Source organism: Triticum dicoccoides, chromosome 6B (assembly GCF_002162155.2).
Source record: "Triticum dicoccoides isolate Atlit2015 ecotype Zavitan chromosome 6B, WEW_v2.0, whole genome shotgun sequence".
NCBI lineage: Eukaryota > Viridiplantae > Streptophyta > Magnoliopsida > Poales > Poaceae > Triticum > Triticum dicoccoides.
Genome location: NC_041391.1, coordinates 158,162,684 through 158,178,613, shown reverse-complemented (window position 1 = coordinate 158,178,613; position 15,930 = coordinate 158,162,684). Strand labels below are relative to the sequence as shown.

Genomic DNA, 15,930 nt, shown 5'->3' with positions numbered 1-15,930 from the left:
GTGTGACGTTGTACAGGGATGACACTGGTTGGAATTAATTATAGAGATTTCATTTTTGGCCATTATTTTGTTAAGAAAGTTTTGGTAGCGTGTAAAGAACATTCACACTGCATGAAGTTGCCCAAGCAAAAGGACATCTATTTGAAGAAAAATAGAAAATATGAATGGGGTGATATGAATCAATCAAGAAGCAGAGCTGAAGAGTGGTGTGAAAATTTTGGTCAACTTTCTACCCTATGGATGGCACAGTCCAAAGTCTTTGATGTAGAAGGGTGATCTGATCATAATATCTTAATCAGGGTCTGATCATATCTTAATCACCTTACAATGTTGACCAGGAGTATAATCAAAATGAGAACCATGAGCTCTCTTAAATAAATATTAAGAGATAATATCATGGCGAAAAGAAGCAAGTCATCACACATACAAAATCAGTAGAGGTCAGCTACAGCGCAAACATACAAACTGGAGAGAAAAACACACGTCAAAGCCTCCTAGTGTCAAGGCTACTACTATTATGTTTGATATGAAACAAAAACATTACTGTCAAACGCTTTTATAGATGGAAATATGACTCAGGATGTATCTTCCATCTCACACAACAGGCATGTGGACAGCGAAAGAGGGAAGAAAATGAGCGGAGTAATTTGCAATCAACCACCGGATTCATATTTCTAACTTTTGGTTCCAGCAGTTCAGCTCCTACTAAAACCATCGCTCTTATAGAGTGGAGAAGTAGTTTTCCATATTGCCGTCAAACAAATAAATTACTCCCTCCAATCCATATTAATTGTCGCTAATTTAGTACAACTAGAACTAAATCAGCGACAAATAATATAGATCGGAGGGAGTCCAGGATTTGCAAAACACAAAAGAAGAACCAACCTGTATGTGCTCAATTAGTCTGTCACAAGCTGACGACCACCAGTTGACCCAGGGAAACTATCCAAGAATATCAGTTTTTACAAACCAAAACCATGGATGTCAAGACTGGATGCGGGTAACCACAAGTACTCTTTCAAAGCCTGCAAGCATAAAATTCAGAAGTGAGCCATCATATTCAGACTGTCAAATATTAGATTCAGACTCCAAAATTAGGATGAACATGACTAGTATCAATCTGCCCAGCACGTGAACATCGAAAGCAATGAACCATGTTGTGGCAGCACAAATCCATGGCCTAGTCACTGAGAGCACCTTGCGAGCGGTCATAACGGCAGTCTGACCCTCGACAAGAGGATGTCAGCGAGTGATGAAGGCAGCTCCCGGCTCTCTGGGATACACAGCCTAGGCAGGAACACAACCACCCTGCTGATGCTCGCAGGTCTTCCTGTTATATAGCCTTATATTGGATAGAGAAATTCTGTGTCTATGCATGTTTGATAATACAGACTACAGTTCTGATCTGTTCTCTTTTTTTACAGGATGGGGTTAATTTCATCAGTTTCTCCCTTGTATGTACCAGGTAACTGAAGATGTTCAGAATCTAAAGTAGAAGCTCAATAACCCTGAAAGCAAGTTCATCCCAAGAAATGTGTGGAGTCTTCAAATAAGTATCATGGTAAGATCTTTCGATGAGACAGTGGAGCTTATATTGTTTCATTATCTTAGGTTCCCTGTGTTCCATAAAGAACCCAATGACACGAAACAACATTATGATTCTGTTTTGTAGAAAAATATGGTAGTAAAGCTGAGAGAAAGTGCATTACTACCACCCAGGAGCGGGATAAGTTACAACAAGAGATGGTAAGTATGACTTCATCACAGAAGCATGCATATTCCCTTTTTTCCCTTTTCGTATGATCAAGCAGCATGTAGGAAAGGTATGATGATAAAACACGGAATTCTGTTTTGCAACAAAGGAACAGAATATCCTTCTCTGCTTTGTAAAACCAGGGGAGCTATATATACCACTGAGTACAGAATGGTCAAGCCTGGCTCGAAAGCTGTGGATCCACTGCTGTTCTGGAAAATGGATGGGAGCTATACATGCCATTGGTAAAAGAAAGAATGTTCGAGTTGATAGTTTTAACCCTTAACTTGAAAGAAGCACAGAAATCCAAAGAGCCCTGTTAAGACCGTCCAGGCCAGAACCATAAATCTTACCATGAGGGATTACAGAGATGTTGAAAACTGTCTTCAAAACTAAGCTTTTCACATAGGCAATCATTCAATGTTTATATTGCACTGTAATTCCATAATTGTCTTGTTGTTACTCCAGGCAACAAATGCTATGCCTCATATGATCTGCAGATGTTCCCACAGGAACATCACCAACTAGGACTGGATTTGCAAATGGACAATACAGTAGAAAGCAAAAAAAACATAATTAGCAGGCAGTGGAACGTTGGGATGCAACACAAACATACAGGTCTGTTTAAAACATCCAGTTCCATTTAACATCCTAATCCAGTACCCAGAATAACTTGTCACTGACTCAAAACACAGCTAACAGATACTGCACTTGCTTTCTAAGACATGCCTTTTTTGCTCCCACACACTCAGCTGCTAGAAATTAAATGCAGCTCACGCTTCTTTGATCCTCGACCTTCCTCTTCTTCCTGCCGCATTACTGTTTCAAGCAAAACAGACGAAGAATAAGGATGGAGACAATTAATGGTGACAAGGTCAAAACAAGTGAAAAGACAACTAGTTGTACAACAAAGTCAAATAATTATCACGGAGCAACCGAAAGTAAAAAATGATCAGAACTGTTCCAGCAATACAGATTGAATGCCAACTAAAGCATACAAGATGGTCACAGAAGAGGGTCTCATTGGAAGTCTAACCACTAAAACAGAGAGGGTGAAAAGAACATCAACCAGGTACCATACTGTTGTAAGGTTGGATGATTATACCATTGTCGTATAAGAGGAAGAACTTCATAGTCGTATATCTGAATCAGAAGAGACACATAAACACAAGCATGCCATTGTAAAATGCACGATTCATAACTGACATCTGTGTGAGTGATAGTGTGCTCCAGCAAAACCCTTAATTCTATTATACGACAACATTCTGAAAAGTATTAACAATCTAAGACATGATAGCTTGAGGATCACAGTTGTAAAGCAAACACCCATTCCTCTAGTTTCTCAACTTATTCCCAGTTCCTTCATTTTCCTTCTCAGCATGCCGACCAAGAACCCTATGCACAGGGGACACCCTCATCCTCCTATTAGATATGTCTCATCTATGCTTCTAAAGCGACCACACAAAACAAAGTATAATACCATCACACAAAGGACAAAAGACAAACCTTGCAGGATCATCCTTGAGCGCAGGGAATGTGGGAGGCCAGATCATCATAAAAGGACGGATAAAACCCAACCACTGAATCTCGCTTGTCCTCTCATACACTTTATACAGCATCCTGCACTTGATATCCAAATAGAGTAGGCATGGACCCATCTCCAAGAAAACAAACTCAGCATTGCGCCCCACCTGCTTCATCCACACCTCATGTGTGTGATCAGGCATCCTCCATTTAGCACACATCTCACGCAAACATATGGTATCCACCAGCAAACAATTCTCCCCTGTGTGCAGCCAGATGCGGAGCTGAAGCTCGTCCAAATGAATGAGATACACGCCAGAATCATCATCTGCGCTTGACAACATGGTTCGTCTGTCAATGATAACAAGCCCTTGTGGAAGCTGAAATGTGGAGGAACTTAAGGCTGTCAAATCCAAGACAAGAATTTCGCTCTGGGTGGACGCCATATAGATTATATTGCCAACAAGCAGACGATTCAGTTCCTGTGGCAGACAAGAGAGCTGCGTCGTTGCCGAGGCATGCACACATCAGACACCATCTTGCAACATATACATGTGTACCGTAGATTTTGTTCGCTCCTTAGAATATTCCATCCACACATAGAAGTAGGACAAGTCATTGCCGCATTCTTGAAAAAGAGTTCACTGAAAGTGCAGAAATAGCCATCTTGGAGTTTTTGTTGTGGGTATGGTGGGACGACGACCATGCCCCTCTCAGGGCTGAGCGGGGTGAGCACTATATTTTCTGATCCGGGTTCTCCAATGTTGTTCTTGAACGTGTTCATGAAGACATTGCCATTGCAGCAGTCCAAGATGATTCTACGTGTGTTACTGCAGGCATCCAGGATGGAGCTTGCAGAGCGGATGATGGAGTTGAACTCTGGAGGGTTTGGTAGCATCGGCACGAAGCGTGAGCTGTTACAAAACCTACCGGAGTCGACATAGAAGCCAAGGAGCCGGGGCGGGTGGAGCTTGCGGAAGCGGCAGAGGAAGGCGGGGTCAGAGGCGTGACAGAGCCAGCGCTTGCAGACGAGGGCAGCGCGGACGAGGGTAGTTGGGTAGCCGATTAGGAGGAGGATCTCGATGAGTAGGTTGTCATCGCCGAGCACCTTGGACACGGGATCAGCCAGCGTCGCAGATTGCCGCAGCTTCTTTCCATCCATACACGGCAAGTTGGGAGCAGAATCGACCCTGAAACAGCAGCAGCCACAGAAAATGCCATCAACGGAAATGGGTGAAGTTAATACACTGGTTGTCAATAACAAATGCCATAAACAGGACCTTCATTCAGTGTGGCTGCAAATAACCAGCACATAAATAGAACACAAACATACATGGTACATCCATCCATTCATCCAGCATAACATACAGATAGTTATGAAGAGGGAAACTGGATGTTACCCGTGAGTAACCTCGGTTGGATCCATATCGTATCCAGCTCCCCCCTGTATTGCGGCACCCTCTCTCCTCTCCTCCACTGTCGCGGTAAGGAAAAGTTAGGGTTTGTGAGGGGAAATCAAGCTAGGGTTTTCCGCAAGAATTGAAAGGAAAATAACATAAAGGAAGAATTATTACTAGGAGATGGGGAAGGAGAGGAAGGGGATGAGATTTGCAGATCTCGAACCTCTGGCTGCTGCCGGGGACGGGGAGGTCCGGGGTCGCCGACGGTGCCAATCCTCCTTTCTCTCCGACCGCCGATTTGCTGGAGTGGAGAGGGGAGCTGAGTTTTTCTTTTTGGCTTTAGGAAATTTGGAGAGCGGAGCACTAACGTGTGTGCAGCCCACTAACATCGGTCCAGTATGTGCCAGTTAAAAAGCCCATATATCTACTGGTTTTGCTATTTGCTAAGACCGCATAGCCTCTTTTGTTTTTTTGCTGAGACCGCGTAGCCTCAAAAACAAATATTGCTGAGACGTCCACGGTATAATAGTGAAGCATGAAATGGATATTGTCGTTTATTTAGTTTATTATGTAAAATATACAGAGGCATCAAAATGATTATTTCAGTCGAAATCGCAAGTTGAGTCTAATTGAGCTAAGCACTATCGATCTGTACACTACCCCATATTCATCAAAACAGTTTGCACTTGAGTTATGGCTGACAGATGAACCCTTTCAGCCTCCAGAAAAAGAAAAAACCCACAAAGACCTTGATGCACACCTAGCCGCCGCCTCCAAGAACCCTAGCTTTTTGCCTCCCACCGGCGCCGGTGCCGGTGGCCGTATGGCCATGGAGGCGGAGTGGATCTCGGCCCTTGTCGGTGGGAGGGCTCCGTTTTTAGATCTTTTTTCGAGCTTTGTTAGGGTTTGTGTCCTGCTCAGGAAGGTGAGACGGTGGCGGCTCCCTGAAGATGGAATAAAGGTCTCTCCGCCTAGCCCCCGTTCCGGTTATGCGTCTTGCATCGTCGGTGGGCGTGTAGAGTTGTGTCTCCGGCGGATCTGTCTTTGGTGGATTTGCTCGGATCTGTTCGTCGTTCGTCTTCGTTCATGTGTTTTCAGGTTGGATCCTTTTGATCTACACTCTTCATCCGCGGCGGTTGTTGTTCTAGTGCGTTGGTTCTACGGGGCCTTAGCACGACGACTTCCCGACTGTCTACTACAACAAGGTTTGTCCGGCTCCGGCGAGGGAGGGGCGATGACAGCGGCGCGCCTTCGGCTCGCTTCAGTGCTTGTAGTCGTCGCTAGGTGGTCTACGGATCTGGATGTAATTTTTATTATTTCTAGTTTTCGTTGTACTACCATGATTGAAGATGAATAGATTGGAAGTTTTTCCCGCAAAAAAAAAAGTTTGCACTTGAGTTGAAACTAGTCATTACTTCCATCATATACATAATAAAACATTGAAATTCCCCGCAAAAAACGAAAAAAGAACCAGTAATCAGAAAATATCAAAAAGGGGTGTGTTGACCTTACTAACTATCAATATTTGTCTCTTCCGTCTCTCAAACAGGAAGACGGTCGAGTCGATCTTGAAATTTGACAGAACAACATAGGTTCCATGATATCTCCTAATCTGTTGAGAAAATTCTAAACAAAAAATGTCTATTTGATCCTGTAAATTCAAGGCTCAAGCAAGCATTTCAGTTGATTCTAAGAAAAAAAATTGTGGACATGAGGCCAAAATTCACTTGATTTAGGGTGTCAACGTGAATAATTAATAAGCAAACTTTGTAGGAAAATTGAATTGATTCTAAGCAAAATTTAGGCCTCACATTTATGGGATCCAATGAACAATACGCAACCAATTCAGGAAAAATTTAAGCAACAGAGGCACAATCTTTTCTTTGTTGTGGGCATGGAGTGATAGCAGTAGAGATTGTTTTAGTATTTAAGTCAACCTAATTCAGGAATTGATATCAGACAACATTTATGGCATTCAGCGTGTTTGGTCGTTGATTAATGCCTAAGCGCCTCATAAGCACTGCCTTCTCCAATAGAGCGTATCAGTATCACCCTCAGCGACAGTACTCATTGACAAAGAAAAATCCATGGTGCCAACCCGACAAGTGTCAGTGGTTGCACTAGGGCGTCCATGGCTATTGCCCATAGGTCACCCAAGGTGTCGGCTAGGGTATATATATAGTCATGACTCACGAATACAATGCGCACTAGGAACACTAACCCCATGATGTGAAAGAACTTCTGGCAACACCAATAGAAGGTTGGGGGTAGCATCCCTATTCGGGACTGTCTGTGGTGGGGTCGGCCATGGAGACCATGTCAACAGAATCGATGTCGTGTCTTGTCACACTAGCGTGTACATTCCCAGTACCTCATAATCCTAGTACTACATACTTCCTTTTTATGGTAAGCACATAGCTACCTTTCTAATAGTAGTGGAAGAATCATTGAGAAATGTGTACGTGCTTTGAAAAATATATAGCCCGCGATGTTCTGTTGGCAATGAAGTTAGGAAAGGTAAAGGGGGTCAACATGGTGGCATGTGCTTGCTTGGTCATTATAAGGATCATGTGAGCCTCTGCAATCATTTATTTGGAGTAAGAACTGACATGCAAAGCATCTAGATGACATTCAAGCGCTTGAAAGCATGCCATCTTTGAGGCGCCTACCTTTCATATTCTTTTGGATACAAATAGTAACATTAATAGTAATAATCAACCGACGTACTACAGACATATCTTCACTTTAAGGGCATAATTGATTTGAAAGATTCTAATTGATGTTATGCATTTTTTCTATGTGGGTCCCTTGATTTGTAGGGATTTTCATTAAGGATTTTCGCATACCATATTTCTTAATTTTCTATGGACTCAACTTCCTGGGAAAACTATTTTTATTTCTCTTCGTTGTAATCAAATAAACTTTGGCACAAATTCAATCACATTGAACTCAATTATGCAATCTTTCCTTTTTATGTATTTATTGATCTGGTGAATCAAATATTCTTTGAAAGAGCATTGGCGAGGATTAATTTGCAAAGACAATACAGTTTGTTCACGTGGCTGACAGTATGTTTTCTTGACCTGATTGTATGATTCTATCGTTTGATAATTAACCAAGTCTTTTGAGCACTTACAAAAAGCATAGTACAAGGAAGTGTGGGTGGTGAATCAAATATTTAACAGCTAGCTGATTTTAATTTGGTGAACGGTCAATGAAGGTGTCCTAGACTAGGGGGTCCTATCCCAGCCGTACTAAAGTATGGGCCGGACCACCAGCCCGTTAAGGAGGAGCGACTCTCAAGGCCTTCAACATATGGTGACCGAAGACTTGACGTGTACTTCAAGCATATTTGATTAGATTCGGCATGTAAATTCTGAGATGGCAACCGACCATATGTAACCCTAGCTACCCCTGGTGCCTATATAAACCTGAGGGTTTTTAGTCCGTAGGGTTCATTCATACACCCATTCATCATACCCCTATGGTTTAGCCCACAACTTATGATCTCGAGGTAGATCAACCCTGTACTTCGACACCTTCATAATATAACAAGAGCAGGACGTAGGGTTTTACCTCCATAGAGAGGGCCCGAACCTGGGTAAATTCTCTGTGTGTTCTTCTCCTGTTACCCATCAATCCAATCTAACAGCTCGGCCCCCCCTACCCAAGATCTGCTGGTTTTGACACCGATAGTCACGTTTTTAGTCCATCCCTGATTAAGATACAACAACACATAGTCAGCTCCCAAGCTAGAACACCATGCCCTTCCGCGCGTGGAAAATTGTCAGCGGGTGCTTGTTAGTGCTAACGGGTTTCAATTAGTTTGGTCCTTGGTTTCAATTCAATCTCATTTATATTTTCTATATACATCAGGCCGGAGGTATGAGACAACAACATACAGGAAGCATAGGCTAACGTTTTCGACAGAGGCTCCTACATCGAAACCGGTGATGCACAAATCCAGGAGCGAAAGAGAAGATCATGGCTATGTGGGGGCTTATAAAGTTGGGGCGATGCTAAGAATCGGCCTTCCATGTAGCACGAGGGGGATACTAATCGGAGAGGCTACTACTTCATCGGCTGCGACGTCGAGTCCCTGGACATCACACCCTTCAACCACAAGGCAGGAGTCAAGCCGCCGACCAGCTCCAATATAGTGGTTATAGTACTCAATTGTTAGCAATATAGCCGCCTCTTGTCTCTCTTTATTTAACTGAAGAATTGCATGTCCTTTTATCGAGGTTTTCTTTTACGGACATTACCCCGTAGTCATGTTAACACTAAAATTTTGCAAATATACATGGCTTTCCTGTTTCTATGTTTTTTTTAGCTGTGGATGAATAAGGCAGATTATCCTCCTTGTCAACTAGCAAGTTGCATCTGAATTTTATGAGAGTTCCACTACTAGGAAAAGGCCTACTAATGGCGCACCTAATTTGGCCATTAATGACGCATTACTGGTGCGCCATTAGTGCCACGCCATTAGTATATTTTACTAATGGCGCACCTCTGATGCGTCATTAGTGTATACATAAGTGCGCCATTAGTATGCCTCCCAGGGGCCATGTATACCCAGGTGTTCTGGCATACTAATGGCGCACGGCAACAAGATGCGCCATTAGTAACCTCGGCATACTAATGGCGCACTGTTTAGTGATGTGCCATTAGTATACTTTGTCATACTAATGGCGCACTGTGATGTGATGCGCCATTAGTATGAATATTAGTTTTTTTTATTTTTTATTTTCTGTTTTTTGCACAGGTTACAAAATGTATAATTGGACAAAATATAGACAGCACACATCAACAACAGATTCATCGAATACAATAGAAGATTAGTCTTTGAATACAATTCATCATATTAGTCTCCGAATACAATTCATCATATTAGTCTCCGAATTGAAAAGACCGAACAAAGATAGAACATTATATTACAAGTCTCGAGACCGCGAGTAGCGAGTTTGTCTTCACATTACAAGTCGATATCGATCATCTAAATTACCATCACATAGAAGAGAGCTGCGGTCATCACGATGAGCATCATCACGATGAAACTCGTCTTCATCCGGTTCCTCCAACGCTCCCTCCCCTCTCCCGCTAGATAGCGGGCGTATCTAGATTCAGCCTCGGCCCTAGTGGTGTACCCTTTGTAACTGTTACCGCTGAATCGGTGAACCTGTCTCCGACACTCCTCCCACTCGTCGTAGACTCCGGAAACCTTACCCTTATACACGACATACGTCGGCATCGCTATGCACTAGCCAAACAAAACGTTAGTACCAATTCACAGACAATATATAAGCAATATATAAGTATGCAACAGAACGATCGGAAGAGAAAAGCAAGACATTAATAGCATCGATTACATTTAAGTTGAACGACTCTCGAAACCAAAGAGACATACTACAAGTTCATTAAAGTTTAATTACAACATGAGCCAATCGATGTTTCAGAACTACACACAGCATCACTGCTTTCGACTCGACTCAAGGGACCGGAGCGTGGATGAAGCCGCCGTCTATCGTGGGAGTCATGAAATAACGGTCGTTGTCAGCCTGCATTTGTAGCATTGTGTCGATGTCGCTGTTGGACGGTTGATTGTTGAGGTAGAACTGCCCCGAGGTACGAAGGACATCTTGATGGATGATTTCCGCAAACTCCGACTGGATGCGAAAGAATTCTTGTCGGAGGTCCGCGTCCTGGATTGCCGACACGCTCTTTGCCCAATCTTTGAGTTTACTCGGTAGCAGAAGTTGATGATGGTCCCGTACGATCACCCGCATGTGATGGATGGCGTAGTAGGCACCCTTCTGACCGCCAGGCGGCTGCTTGACGCAGCAGAACGTCGTATTGTGGGAGAACACGTGCTTGCCGTACTTACGAATAGGCTTGGTGAAGGTGCCTCCAGATTTGGCGTAGCCGGGGAGAACATCATCAAGAACCTTCTTGACATTTGTGTAGTCTACGTTCGACTGACGGTCCGGGTCGAAATACGTGGCCATGGAATATTTGGGGCTTAGGAGGATGAGCGTGCAATGTGTGTCACTGCAGAAAACACGGAATGTTAAAAGAAAAACGATCGAAATCTAAGAATTCATATGTTACGGGCCGGTTGAGGGGAGGACTTACTCGGGAAAGTAAGGCACGAGGAAGTTATCCTTATCTTGGTTTGCCAGAATGACGCCTTCGAGGTAAGAACTCGCGACTTGCCGGTCTCCAGCGCTGCCCAAGATCTTGGCACGCATGTAGAAGGGGTCGACTATCACGATGTCCGGGGTCTTGTCGCGAATGATCCGCATCTCCATACTCAGCGAAAATAGCCGAACGAAGGTGTAGTGCAGCGGATGAAGGTTCAACATAGCGTGGATGTCATCAAACCGCAGGACGATCGTACGCCCGATGGAGTTATCCACAAAGCCCTTGCCCTCTGGCACCTTGGCCGCGAAAACCGGGTATGCCACATCCTTCTCTCTGAGACGCCGCTTCTCCAAAGAAAGAACACTGTCATGCAGACTCCGCATAGCACCCGGTTGCAGCATTGAGCATATTTGTCGGTAGCATCGCCCTACCCGCCACATGCACCCTCCTCGAGATATCCTTAGGTGAAGGTGGCCCGTCCTGAGCACGGATCGTACTCGGTGCTGGCTGGCTCGCACCCTTCTTAGTCTTTCTTTTGCGTGCCTTCTTCTTCTCCTGTAATGGGACCGAATTCTGCTCACAGACCGCCTTCTTGAGTGTGTTGGGGTTGATAATATTTCACACCTCGCCTATCTGAGGCTCGGTGAAGTCGGCAGCTGGAGGCGTCTCCTGAGAGCTAAACGCCAGACGGCGCCTGTTGCAACTTGGCTTCTCCGCGGTACCAGCTAGATCGCACACGTCTTTTGTTGGGTTGGGTTCTTGAGAAGGAGGCCCCATGAAGTCGCCATCGTACCCATGATCGGCAAAGTACTGATCGATGTTGCCAAATGTATCATCGTCGTCGTCGTCGTCGTTCTGATCCTGTGCCATATGCATGTTTGGATCCAGTGGCATAGGGATGTCTGGCACCATTGCGGCGGTCTTGCCATGGGGCCGACTTGGCGCCGGCACGACTGGCGGTGTTGTCTTTGGGGTGGTGTCCCCCGCCCCCAAACGAATCTGGCTCTTCGGCCAAAGCAGGGGCCAGCTCAGGCAGGCGCTGAGGGTCACCATGTCATCATCGTTGGCCCCGACGGGTCGAATCGGAGGTAACAACTCATCGCAGCCTGGCAGCACCCGAACCAGTTGAACCCTAAACAAGTTGGGTGGCATCTGGGTACCGTGGAACAAGGGGTTGCCCGGTTGAACAATTTTTCCCTTGGCGACATCGACCAACTCGTTGTTCACGAAGTGGAGGAGAGTGCACCGAACGTCGGCGGCACCCTGCGAAAACATGTAGGGCGTCAGGGATGCCCAGTCAAAGGCAAGGAGATGAAGTCCTCGGCCAAGAGAGGCTTAATTAGTTACCGTGATGATGGCGTCGAGCTCTGCTAATGTCGAGGCACCGCCAACGGCGGGCGTGCAGTTGACGGAGGGGCCGCTTGCTGCAGAGGTGTCGGCCGGCGTACACCCGGGTGCATTAAGCTCCTGTGCCGGCGTCGGAGACACCAATGCCACCTCCGCCGGAGGCACCAATGGCCCCGCCATCGCATTCCGCGAGTTGCTGGCCGTGAAGCTAGGAATCGGGGGCGGCCCCTGTTGGCCGCCCGCAATCCACGCACTCAACCCCGAGATCAAGGTAGGCACAATGGCGGTGATCGTTGCTCCGAGTCGTTGTTCCACTTGCTCTTGGACAATCTCCGGAATCTGCGCCACCTGTGCCTTGAGTTCTTGAACCTCGCGCGCCTGGCTTTCCGAGCTGGTCTTTTTCTCCTTCCGCACACCAGCGGTATAGTATGACCCCCATTTTGTCGACAAGCCTTTGCCAGCCACACGACCAGCTGATGTCGGCTTACTGAGCTTATCCTTGTTCTTCATTACATTCAACGCCCTATTTAGAGTGGTGTCCCAAGGGTTGCTCTTAGTCGACCCCGCGCTACTGCTTTCAGTCGCCTGCGGAAGGAATGTGAACCATTTAGAAATTTGGCTTCATTAATTAGAATGCAACCATATGGAGCTAATTACGCGGGGGTGTATTCCTTACCAGAACAAGCTCAAGCTTCCTGGTCTTCAAATCCGTGGTAAGCTCCTTTGTTTTCGGGTCCTTCTTGTACTGGGCCCTGACAAAGTTCCTGGTCTGCTTGTCACCGTATTTATCGAAGAGGGGCGGTAGGCCTTGCTCGGCACGGTCCGCCTCCTCCTTGTCCCATATAGGCTCCGCCACTCTGTAACCGCCGGGACCGAGTGTGTGTTCCCCTATGTTCAGCTCCCGCATTTGTTTCCCCCACTCACTTGATTGGGAGTTTGCGGTGCTCGAGCAATTGATCTTGAAGTCGTTGTAGTCATCTTCGGTGATCGAAGGATTTTTCTCCTTGATCTTCTGATAACTCTCACCTTTCTCGATCATTCTCTTCACATTGCTTTTCCAAGTAGACAGGGCCTTGCTCATCTTCGTGAGGGCAGCATTGTTCACTTTATTCCCTTTGAGGCTTGTGTTTGCAAATTCAGCGGGGAACTTGTATCGTTCGTGCAGCTTCGTGAAGAGGAGGTTGCGCAAATTCCCTTGGTAAGAATGCCTCGGGTTCTCGGTGTTGATCGAGACGGTGCTCCGGAGAATGCACCCAAGCTGAAGCGAGTACCCCTTGACTATTCGTTCGGGCGCCGTTGGATTCCCGTTGGAGTCCACTTCAGTAACTTCCTCCTTGAGGGTGAGGAGCACGATCGGGCGCCGGTCCTTCCGTTGCCTCTTCGGTTGGCTGCCATCTGTGCGTGCGCCGCCATCATCAGTGGTGGCATCCTCGGCGGCACCATCAGTGGTGGCATCAGTGGGGTCATCCTCGGCGGTACCATCAGTGGTCTCAGGATCGGTGGGGAAGGCGGCGTCCTCATACAACTGAGGTTGGTCCTCCATCTCCTGGGACAGCTCCCAGAATGCCTTGCCGCCCAAACCCCCGGCCTCATCGTTGTTGGCCATGTTTCTCTCTAAATAGGAACAAAGTTTGGTCAAAAAGTTGGTTATTGTTTAGGGTTTGTCGACACCGAGGCATCCTAAAAGCTAAGCTTTTATCATTGAGATTTTTTCGACGCCAAGGCACCCTAAAAGCCTAAGCTTTCATCATTAGTCACAAGTACCCCATATGTCCTATTTTTAGCAAAGTCATGCTAAAATTCACGGAAAATTCCAGCATGACCTTTGCTGAAAATAGGACATATGGAGTACCCGAATTTGCTGAAACGGAAGTTAATCGACATTCCAGCAAACTCAAGGGCCTCTCGGGTGGACAAGGCAAAAAAAGCCTCCATCACAACAAAGCAAATCATTGCATGGGCATACAAATGCTGAAGTAAGAAAGCCAGAAGTAGCATTCACAAAATTAAGAGCAAAGTCTAGCTTGCAAACCACAAAATTAAGAGTAAAATTTTTTTCAATTTTCATTGATGTTTCAAATTTGATGCAGAGCAATTGCAAGTTAGCAAGTCCAGCCATCATGCTACTAGCTATTAAGCAGACATGTTGTGGGAAGTATTTCTGGTTTGACTGTTTAGCAGGCACATTATGCAAAGAGTCTGGAATATTTTGTTAATATGCCATCTTACTCTCCCTAGTCTTGAATAATATTTGCATTCATTCTGTTACAACTAGATTCGGATGGATAAGCTCTGCTGGGAACTTGAGTTGCAGCAAAACACTCAGTTTTCTTTTTTGTCTTGCACAAAACCTCTGCCCAGTCAATAGAAATATAGAATTTGAGCTCAGTTTTCACTCGTGACATAGACGGTATGCAGGCATGTTAACTTGCTCATGAACCAGTTATTAGTCCTGTTTAACATGTGATCAACGTGGTGCACAGGGCACAACTAAATGTTGTTAAAGAAGAATGCTACGAAGTATGGTATGAAAATGATACCCTTTGCCCTGCTAAATCTATCTACTTGTGTTTTGCCAGTAGGTGGTTGTTTGTTGGTTCAAGTATCAAGCCCAGTTATACCATTTGCATAGTTATATCTACCGACTACAAATTGTTAAGCTATGTCGTAAATAGATCTAAAGAAAGGAAGAATCATAGAACCAATTCAATGGCAGTACACATAATAAAGATAGATACCGCCATAAATAGAACAGATCAAAGTTGTGGTCGACTCACCAACTGGTGGAGGATGCAGTGACAAGCACGGAAAGGGGATCGCTGCGCCGCTGCTGGAAGCTGAGTCGTTGGGAGCAAGAATCCTAGTAACCAACCAAATCAGACAATATAAAAAATCAGTGCCAAACATAAGGAGGCATCTCTACATATTCATGACATCCACACATATGGAGGGCCTCTGGACTTGAGTGGGGCAAAGAAACTCACCTGAGTGGTTGCAGCAAGCAAGTCAGGTGGATTGTCTCTTGAAGATGAGCCCCACGGTGTAGCCTTCTGAAGAAAAAATGGCATAAGAACTGAAGCCTGAGCAAAACATTCAATTATTGTTCACATGCTGCATTGGCTGGGAGATGCTAGGAAAACACAAGATAACAACTTCAATAAATCTTGGAGTATATAACATATGTTTGGTAGCCGCAGTTTCCTAATCTATCTATCATTTCAGGTGTTCACATAAATTCTGAATTGAACAGCCAGACTCAAAGGCATTGCATCAAGAAATCATAAACCGAGCACTTTCACAGCTACAATGCATACTGATGAGTCAGGCATGTCGAAACATAAGAGATACCAACCAACACTTGGGATTTGGGAAGCACGGCACATCGCATTCGCATCAGTGCTGCTACTTGCATTTAGTGAACACCTGGGATATTAACCAGCTATAGATGCATTTATGTTCTTGCATCTGTACTTCACCTATGTGCCAGACTGGTGTATTGAGTCATGATACCTATCAAGACATGATACCTGTATCACTCGTGTGATGTGATAAAAGTTGCATTGCGTACTATCGAACAGACAACATAGCGATGCATACTATCTCCACACATACCAATTGGCAGGTGAAATGCACACCATGCACACATGCTTCAATTGACAAATTGGCATAGCAATGACCAATGTGTACACATGCTTCAATTGAAAAACCGACAATATTTTAGAACAGCAGCCACTAGCATTAGCACAACCACCCATTCAACAGAGT

At 45.2% G+C, this 15,930-nt stretch overlaps 1 pseudogene; it reads right to left on the bottom strand.

The window, feature by feature from the left end:
* Nucleotides 1-2,353: 2,353 nt before the first annotated feature.
* Nucleotides 2,354-5,030, bottom strand: LOC119326440 (annotated as a pseudogene).
* Between the last annotated feature and the right edge of the window lie 10,900 nt (nucleotides 5,031-15,930).